Genomic DNA, 9,952 nt, shown 5'->3' with positions numbered 1-9,952 from the left:
GAAGAATTCAGATCTATACAGTTGAAAGTAACAAAGTTTTCTAATAGAGGGAAGTGAGTCACAAAACAATTTGAACAATTTGGAAGGTTCAAATTTAATATATTTAACATCAAAATGAAAATCCTGCAAGCATCCCATGAGGAATCAATTTAATGATATGCATCTATTTGAATTGTGCAAAACTACTCAACAGTAGGAAAATAAGAGAAGAGGCTGTAACATAATAATCTAAAATCAAGAAAAATTGTTGGTACAAATATAACCTGGGGTAATTGTGCTTATTTTGGATGCCTCTATTAAGAGTACAAAACTCTATGATGATTCCTATAAGAATCTTGGTGAAAATAAATCTAAAATATTATTGGGACAAAAATTGCCCTTTTGGGGGGACCATAGTGATTTGTGTGTGTCTATGACACAAACATGGAGTGAGAAGTACACTAAAGAAAGGAGACATGTCTTCATTATCCTACTGTTCTAATACAGTCCTACTGCTGTATAACACCAAACAAAAACACACACACAAATAAAAACAAAAAACAAATCTCTGCTTCCATAACTAAATACAGTCTAGCATAAGAAAACAAGGTATTGAGGGGTGGAGCCAAGACAGCAGAGTAGAAAGACACATATACTTAGCGCTTCCCCCATGCCTACAAAATACCTGTAAAAATGACTCTCAACAAAGTTTAGAACAGCAGAAGCCACAGAACAACAGAGTGAAAGAGGTTTCCAGCCAAAGGTAACCTGGAAGGCCTACAAGAAAGGTCTGTCTCATGGGATGCTGAGTAGAGCACAGCACAACCCTGGCCAAGAGGCACTGGGAGGAACAGGACTGGAACAGACCTCCAGGCAGAATTCCTAGCAGGGAAGATTCGAGATACTTCAAGCCACAAGCAACAAAGAAAGCTCCAAAGGTCAGTGGGGGAGGGCTTTCCCAGCTGGGTGAGAGGGAACAGGGTTTCTCCAGCAATAGCCTCAGGCTATGGCAGAGGCAGGGGCAGCAGACTGTAGGCAGCTACGGAGGCCCAGGAAGCAACCTGGATTCATTGTTTAGGCAACTCAGCTTAAAACCTCGGGTGGTAGGGAGCAGTTGATCTAAACCCCAGCCCTGAGTGACAACCCTGCCCAGGGGAACTGAGCAGCTGAGTCTAATCTCTTGGCAAAGGATTCAGAAGGCAAGTAACTGGCTGGGAAAATGCCCAAAAAAGGGGGAAAAAAAGATCATAGAAGATTACTTTCTTGGTGAATAGGTATCTCCTTTCATCCTTTCTGATGAGGAAGAACAAGGCATACTGTCACAGGAAGTTAAGACCCCAGCCTCCAGGGCCTCTAAAATGAACTTAAACTGGGCTCAGGCAATAGAAGAGCTTGAAAAACAAGTTAGCAGCTTGCTAAAGAACCAAAAAAAAAATGCTGAGGAAAATAACACCTTCAAAAAGAGGCTAACTAGATTGGAAAAAGAGGTCCTAAAAGCCAATGAGGAGAAGGAAGCTTTAAAAAACAGAATTAGTCAAATGGAGGAGAAGGTTGAAAAGCTCACAGAACAAAAGTTCTTTGAAAGAGAGTAGAGTTCAGGGCAATGAATGACTATGAGATAAATCAAGGAATTAAAAAACAAAACTAAAAGTTGAAAAAAACAGAAGATAATATGAAACATCTCATTGGAAAAAAAAACAACTGACCTAGAAAATAGATCTAGAAGAAACAATTTAAAAATTATGGGACTACCTGAAAGCCATGATCAAAAAAAGAAGCTAGACATTATCTTCCATGAAATTATTGAGGAAAACTGTCCTGATATTCTAGAACCAGAGGGCAAAATCAATACTGAAAGAATCCAGAAATCACCTCCTGAAAGAGACCCAAAAAGAGAAACTCCTAAGAGTATTGTGGCCAAATTTCAGAGTTCCGAGGTCAAGGAGAAAATACTTGAAGCAGCTAGAAAGAAACAATTTGAGTATTGTGGAAATATAATCAGGATAACACAGGATCTGGCAGCTTTAACATTAAGGGATCGAAGGGCTTGCAATAGGATATTCCAGAAGTCAAAGGAACTGGGATTAAAACCAAGAATCACCTACCCAGCAAAAGTGATTATAATACTTCAAGGGAATAAATGGTCATTTGGTGATATAGAGTACTTTCAAGCATTCATGTTGAAAAGACCAGAACTGTATAGAAAATTTGACTTTCAAACACAAAAATCAAGAGAAGCTTGAAAAGGTAAACAGGAAAGAAAAATCATAAAGGACTTTCTAAAGCTGAACTGTTTACATTCCTACATGGAAAGAAAATATTTGTAACTCTTGAGACTTTTCTCAATATTTGGGTAGGTGGAGGGATTGTACATACACACACACATACACATATAGACAGAGAGTAAATGCTGTGTTGAATCAGAAGAGGTGATATTCCCCCCCAAAAATGATATAAAATAAAAATTAAGGGGTGAGGGAGGAAAATACTGGAAGAAGAAAGAGAGAAATGGAATGGGGCAAGCTATAACTCATAAAAGAGATAAAGAAAAACCTTGTTCAATGGAGGAGAAAGTGGAGAAAGGGAGAGTGGAAAAGTGAAGCTACTCTCTCCACATATGGCTTAAAGATGGAATAACATGCTCTCTAAATTTGGTATGAAAATCTATCTTATGCTACAGGAAAGTAGGGGAGGACACGACAAGAAGGGTAAGAGTAATGATAGAAAGGAGGGAAAATGGGAGAAGGGAGTAACTAGAAATAAACACATTTGGGAAGGGACAAGATCAAATGAGGGAATAAAAAATTAAGGGGGGATAGAGCAGGATAGAAGGCAATATAGTTAGTATTACACAACATGATTATTATGGAAATCTTTTGCAAAATGACACATATATAGCCTGTATTGAATTGCTTGCCTTCTCAATGGGGATGAGTAGGGAGGGAGGGAGAGAAGGTGGAATTCAAAGTATTAGAAATGAATGTTGAGAAATATTATTGCATATAACTGGGAAATAAGAAAAACAGGTAATGGGATATAGAAATTTATCTTGCCCTACAGGAAAAGAGAGAAGATGGGGATAAAGGAAGGGTGGGGTGTGATAGAAGGGAGGGTACATTGAGGGAAGGAGTAATCAGAATGCAAGGTATTAGGGGGTGGAGGAAGGGGAGCGATGGGGAGAAAAATTGGACATGTTGCAAAGTGATGTAAAAGCAATTAGTATTAAAACAATTTACTGAATTAATTACTTAAACTAAATCAGAGACATCTTTAGTTTGGGGAAATGAATTTTAGTCTAAGTCTCCTAGAGGCAGGTAACTTTGGGTAAAATTTGGCATTGGTGGAAAAGTTAAAGTTTTAATGGTGAATTTGATTTCATGATTGTTATTAAAGCAGGAATTAGAACATGTATAGAATGGCACATAAGCCACTTAAAAGATGTTCCTTAGCCAATGTGAAATTACAGTCGTATCTGAAACTTGGTTATTGGAACTTGCTATTTTAAGATGCTATGGGACTATTAAGTGACTGTTCTTCTGAGTCTGACTCCAGGTATAGAAAGGAAGAAAGGCTGTCTGAGCCTCCAATCCATGATGCCAGTAAGCCTGTGAGATGATAGTATGAACTGCAAAAGGTGATCTCATGGGAAGGGTGGGAGAGCGGCTGTTCAGCCTGGGCTGATATAGGATTCTCCTGACTTAATTTCCCTACTGACACCTGGCAGATTTTAAGCCTGACTGAATGCAAGCTGACAATCTACTCCTGCCTGGAATTGACATGAAGTTGGGGAGATATTGTTTCCCTGCAATGTCCCTACTCTTAGTGGCAATTTCCTATAGTCAAAAGGTTTGTAAGCTTAATACCAGATCTATTAAATTATAGATTGTTGGTAGGGGGAACATCCGAGGTAAAGTCTAATAAGCTATTAGGCTTAGGACTTTAGACCAACAACAATAAGTTAAGGTCCTTTAATTCTTAGTAAAAGTATGGAGACAATTAGGTCAAGGGCTTGTGAAGTTAGCATACATAGTTATTATTTGTGTCTCCGTTGGTTAATGTTAAAAAAAAAAATCCATTTGTGGTCTATATTGTAAATACTTTAAAAGAAATATCACCTGACCAAAAGTTGGAATTGTTATGTGACACGAGCTTTGTGAAAAATGAGAAAGAAAATAAAAAGAAAAGAAAACAGAGTGCTTGTTTTGTTTTTCCTCTAAGGTCAGAAAAAAAACAATATTTTCCTGTTAAGAATCCAGAACTGAGCAGAGTTTTGGCAAGTTGGCCAAGGTGTTGGATCAAAGAGATCTAAATAAAGATAACTTTAAGTGAAAGTAAAGTTCAGAAAAAAACGGGCAATCATGGTGCTGATTTATAAATGCATGCAAAAACCCTTTGTTTTAATCAATTGAAAACCACAAAAGTATCTGATTCAATGTATTTTCAATCAATAATTCTTTCTTGCTGTTTTAGGGTTCAAAGAACATATATTGGGAGAGATTCTATGCTATGGTTTTATATTATTGAGGAAAATTGGTATTACTCTATATCATTTAATAATTAACGTTACTCCATAATCCATCCTTTTCCCCATTTTGTCAGACCTCATTCCTTAGTCTATTTCACAAGGCATGGTGGAGTAAAGTGATCAGTCCTACTTCCTTTAGCACTCAGTAATTCATCAATTTAAATGGAACCCTTGCTTCTATTTACAAATAAACAAAGAACCGGATTGAGCTAGGTTTTCCCCAGGGGAAAACTCTTCCGTTCTTCTTTCTCCTTGTCAAAAATAAGGGTGATTTAGTCTCCAAGAGGTTAGCCAAAGAAGTGGGGGAACCCAATTGAGGGTTTCTGATTTTCTGGTCATGATTACTAGAAGTAATCAGATCAGAAAGTAACAGCCCAGAAAGAAATTATTATTGTTTAGTTGTGTCTGACTCCTCGTGACCCCATTTGGGATTTTCTTGGCAAAAGCACTAGAGATTCCTCCTCCAGGTCATTTTACATATGAGGAAACTGAGGCAAACAGGGTTAAATGACTATCCCAGGCTCACACAATTAATAAATGTCTGAGGCTGATTTTGTACTCAGATCTTCCTGACTCCAGACCCAGCACTCAATTCACAGTACTATCTATACTATTATATATATATATATATATCTGCCCTATAGAGGTAAATAACACTCTTTAATTATCAGATCAGTGTGATGAGTCACATCTGAGAGTCAACTTACTTTCCCCAGCTGCAGATTAATCCTATTCCTTGAGGATTATTGCTATCTCCCAATGAGGAAATAGTAGAGAGGAGCTGAGTTAACTCTTAACCCATCTCATTATTAAAATGTCTACTAATGAAGATTGTTTTAGCTTTGTCACTGAGACAGACCATTGACTCAATGTACTGGTTATTGCTACCCTAACAAATAAACTGACCATGCTTATGTCCCCTGGCCATTTGGCTGAGATGCTCAGTGTGACCCACTTTCCTAAAAGTATGTACATTACTGTTAATAAATTGTTATCTTGCCCTCAAGAAAATTGTTCCTACGTCTGTCTTTGTTGCAATTTTACTTGTTACAATTAAGCACCCAAATTTCATGGATAATAATATGATTCAAAAAATTGTTCTCCCTTGTTGAAATATTTTTGAGTCTTGATTCCAACATCCAGTGTGTTAGTAACTCCTCAGATCATGTCATTTGTGAATCTGATAAATGAGCTGTCTATACATTTAATTATAGTCCTGTAAAAAACATGGGTATAAAGTCATATTGTCCTTTGAGAAATGATATATTGGTTACAGCCAACTAGCCAACATCTTTTAAGTTGATATTCATTAGTTTGTAATATTGTAATAGACTCCCAATTCCAATAAACATTGGGAGTCTATGAGTACCAGGGATTTAGTTAAAGTGTCAGAAGATGAAAAAGAAGATGATGTCAAAGTCTATGAATTCTGACATTTCTTAGCAGTTTTTGTTAAAGATTTGGGGAGGCAGGTGGCAGAAACAATTGGCTGAAATAAAGACCTATGATTATCCTGGAACTTCATTTACTCATTTCTCTTCTTGTCCTTGAACACTGCAGATGACTAGGCATATTCTATATTGGTATCCAGGGCCAAGGATTTTGGAATCATCATTCATTAGAGATTAAATGTCTCACTAAATTGATAGTATGGAAGAAAATAATAGCTGTGCTTTGTAGAATTATGATTAATTCAAAAAAGGAGAGAAAAATTTCAGACCTCAAATTATCGTGCTGTAAGTTGGATAGTCCCCATTTTCAAGTGAGAAGCAGGAGTATGTACATGTACTGATCTTGAAGAACATAACTCTAGTTCCCTATGCATGACTTGATAATTCTTATGCTTGATTACTTTTCACATTGCCTACTGCCTGTCAGGAACATCTGCCCACCTTTCCAGATCATTCATGCCATAATTTCATATTTGGATTCTACATATGTCAGCCTGGAGCCCTCTCTAGACTTCCAGCACTTTAAAGTGAACTACTTTTTCCATCAAATTTGTGTTTCTTTAGTACAGTGTCTTGAGAAGGAGATAATGCATGTAAAATCTTGCAGTTGTCAAAAAAGAGGATTTCCAGAAATGGTACTTCAGTAGCAAAGAGCAGTAGATCACTCCCAAAGCTCTGAAGCTCTGAAAATAGTAGCAAAGAAAAACTCAGTGGCCATGAGCTTACTGTATATGACCCCAGATGGAAAGCTGAAACAATGTACATAACAAAGGAGAATCAGAATACTTTGTTATTATAATATCAACAGTGCATTTTGGACAAGTATCCCTACATGTGTGATCTGATCACATAGGTTTGAAATATGCACGTCCTCTGTATATGTGCCCTAGAGACATGGATTACTAACACACGTGCTCTAAATGTATGTGCCTTGGAGATGTAGGTTCTTAGTTTGGGATTCTTCATGTACATCCTTCAGCCACCTAAGTGTCCTGCAGGCATGCATGTCCTTAATGTGTTTCCTAATTTGATGTGCCATTAAGTGTGTACACCCTTCCCCCTGAGAGGGGCAGTAACCTATGGGACATGTGTATGTGTTTGTCCTTTTTTTGTCCCTGTATAAGGGAAAGAGTATGTATCCAAGAGACGTTATCTCTACCACTAATTAATTTTGTGGTCTTGGGAAAGTAATTTAATCTCATTGTGTTTCTGAATGGTGTAATGGAAAGAGGGCTGAACTTCAATTAAGCATTTAGATCAGATATAGGAGCTGTTATTTACAACATGTATGACTTTATAAAAGCAAGCATCCTGACATACATAGGAGGGCCTGCTATCACAAGTTCTTTGATCTGCTTTTCTGAAAGGAAAGGCAACTTTTGAGGGGTTAACAATCTCCTTTAATCAAGCACATATATCATTCACCAATACAGAAAAATATTAGAAGAGAAATAAAGACCAACAAACTGACTTCCAACTGTCTGACCATAAGCAATACATATATTACTAATCAGCAGACAGGTCCAAGTGTCTGACCATAGTTACCAGAGAGGGAAGCACCAACATCTGGGTTTTCAAAGCTAAGGGGCTGCTTAGCAGCTTCCTAGAGCTTTATCTGGCACACCAACCTTCTTCCAAAATCTAAACCCCTAAGTAAAACCTTACCCTCAGAGTATTTATATATACATACATACATATATACATATATATATATATATATATATGTATATATGTATGTATGTATGTATGTATTAGAGCCAGAGGACATCATAGCCTTTGAGAACCAAAGTCTAATTAGAAACTCAACAAAAGGTATGGGCCTTCCTACAAATCTTGCCAGGCCCATTAATGGGTGGGGGAAGATCTTCTTTAATTACATTAAAATAATTAACAATACAAATACATATACTGTTTCTAGTTAAAGAAACTTTTGTTTCTATACTTTACTCCTAGTAAAGACTCTTGGTTGATAAAAGCAAGATTCAATCAGAGACACTTGATTACATTAAAACAAAAACAACAAAAGTTCCCATTTTGTTTGCTGTTGCATCCATTGGATGTGTTACATAAGTTGCCTGGATCTCAAGTTTTTTATCTGTGAAATCATGGCATTGGGTCAGTCAGCCAATCAACAAGCATGTATTAAACACTTACTGTGTGCTAAGTGTTGGGGATACAAATGCAGGCAAAAAGATAAACAGTCCCTGCCCTTGAGGAACTTACATTCCAATGGAAGAAATAATTTCATAATAGAAACCTGAAAATGGGGTGGAAGGTGAGGGAGGTAGGCACCTGAGTATGCCAAGTCATAGTAGATGAAGAAGTCCTGAATGAAGCCCAATGAGAAATAAAAAAAGAGCTGGTCTGAGAGCCTTCCTAAAATAGAGATTCTAGGAAGGCACAAAATATGTAAATTTCAGAGTTCAAGTAACCTTCTAGGATGAGGAGGATTTCTGGAGCATGGTGGATGCAGCCCAGTGAAAAATGAAGATTTCTGTTAAGGTCCTTGTAAGGTCTAGATCTATGATGATTCTGGATGGAATATCTTCCCAATGTCATTCACAGGGCTGCTGAAAAGATCAAATAAAGTACAGTAACACCTTCAAGATATGTCTTCCAAAAGCTGCCATAGGTTCAAAGCATCCATTCCAAATCATATTTCCTCTGCCTTCACTACTGTGTTTACTTTTACTGGTATGAGAACACTTTTGATTTAAACAAAAGATATTTAATCAGAGAACATACTAAAAATGACAAAAAAAGAACAAACACATACACATGTCCCATAGGTTACTGCCCCTCTCAGGGGGAAGGGTGTACACACTTAATGGTACATCAAATTAGGAAACACATTGAGGACATGCATACCTGCAGGACACTTAGGTGGCTGAAGGATGTACATGAAGAATCCCAAACTAAGAACCTACATCTCCAAGGCACATAAGTTTAGAGTACGTGTGTTAGTAATCCATGTCTCTAGGGCACATCTATGGTGGACATACATATTTCAAACCTATGTGATCAGATCACACATGTAGGGATACTTGTCCAAAATGCACTGTTGATATTATAATAACAAAGTACTCTGATTCTCCTTTGTTGCGTCCATTGTTTCAGCTTTCCATCTGGGGTCATATACAGTAAGCTCATGGCCACTGAGTTTTTCTTTGCTACTATTTTCAGGGCTTCAGAGGTTTGGGAGTCATTTACTGAGGTGCCATTTCTGGAAATCCTCTTTTTTGACAACTGCAAGATTTTACATGCATAGTCAAGATCACTAATCATCCTACTCTGTTAGGGATAAAAAAAACATGGAAGAGTAGAATGTTTCACAATAAAGTTATTATTTTTACTGCCTTTGTCTGATGCTGCTTTTGAGATGCATATTCCCAGATGACCATAAAATCAGGGAGTAGAAAATTCCTATTAACTCTGCTAATTCCTCAGTTGTGAGCTTGTGTTGCCAAAACTAATTTCAGTGACTCTGGAAAAAAAATCCCTGTATGGCAGCTATGTGAGCTTTGTAGGAGAAAGAATCAATGAAACCTACCTCACTCTCAAAATCCTTTCTGACTGTCATGAACAAGGCTAGTGCCAAGAACAAAAAATAAGGTGGGGCCATCAAGGTTATTAACTCTCAACTACTCTTTTCTGAATTCTTACCTCTATTATCCCTAGCTGCCAACAGTAAACTCCCTGATATTGATGTTATATTCTGTCCAACACAACTCCTCAATGATATTCCTAGAAAAACAACATATGAAGAATACAACCTTGTCTTGACAATCCTTAACCATTGGGATCTATTCTCCCCACCAGAATCTGATGTCTCCCATTGCCTCCCAGGTCTATCACTTAACTAACAATGTTATAATTTCTTTACCTCAATGACCCTCACTTTTCCTTCATGAAAAATATGAAGATGGGAGTCAATTGTCTCTAGGATCCAAACTCATGAATCCAATAATAATACCCCCCCTTCCTTTAGCATTTTCAA

Source organism: Notamacropus eugenii, chromosome 6, assembly GCF_028372415.1.
Source record: "Notamacropus eugenii isolate mMacEug1 chromosome 6, mMacEug1.pri_v2, whole genome shotgun sequence".
NCBI lineage: Eukaryota > Metazoa > Chordata > Mammalia > Diprotodontia > Macropodidae > Notamacropus > Notamacropus eugenii.
This window is presented reverse-complemented; position numbering follows the sequence as displayed.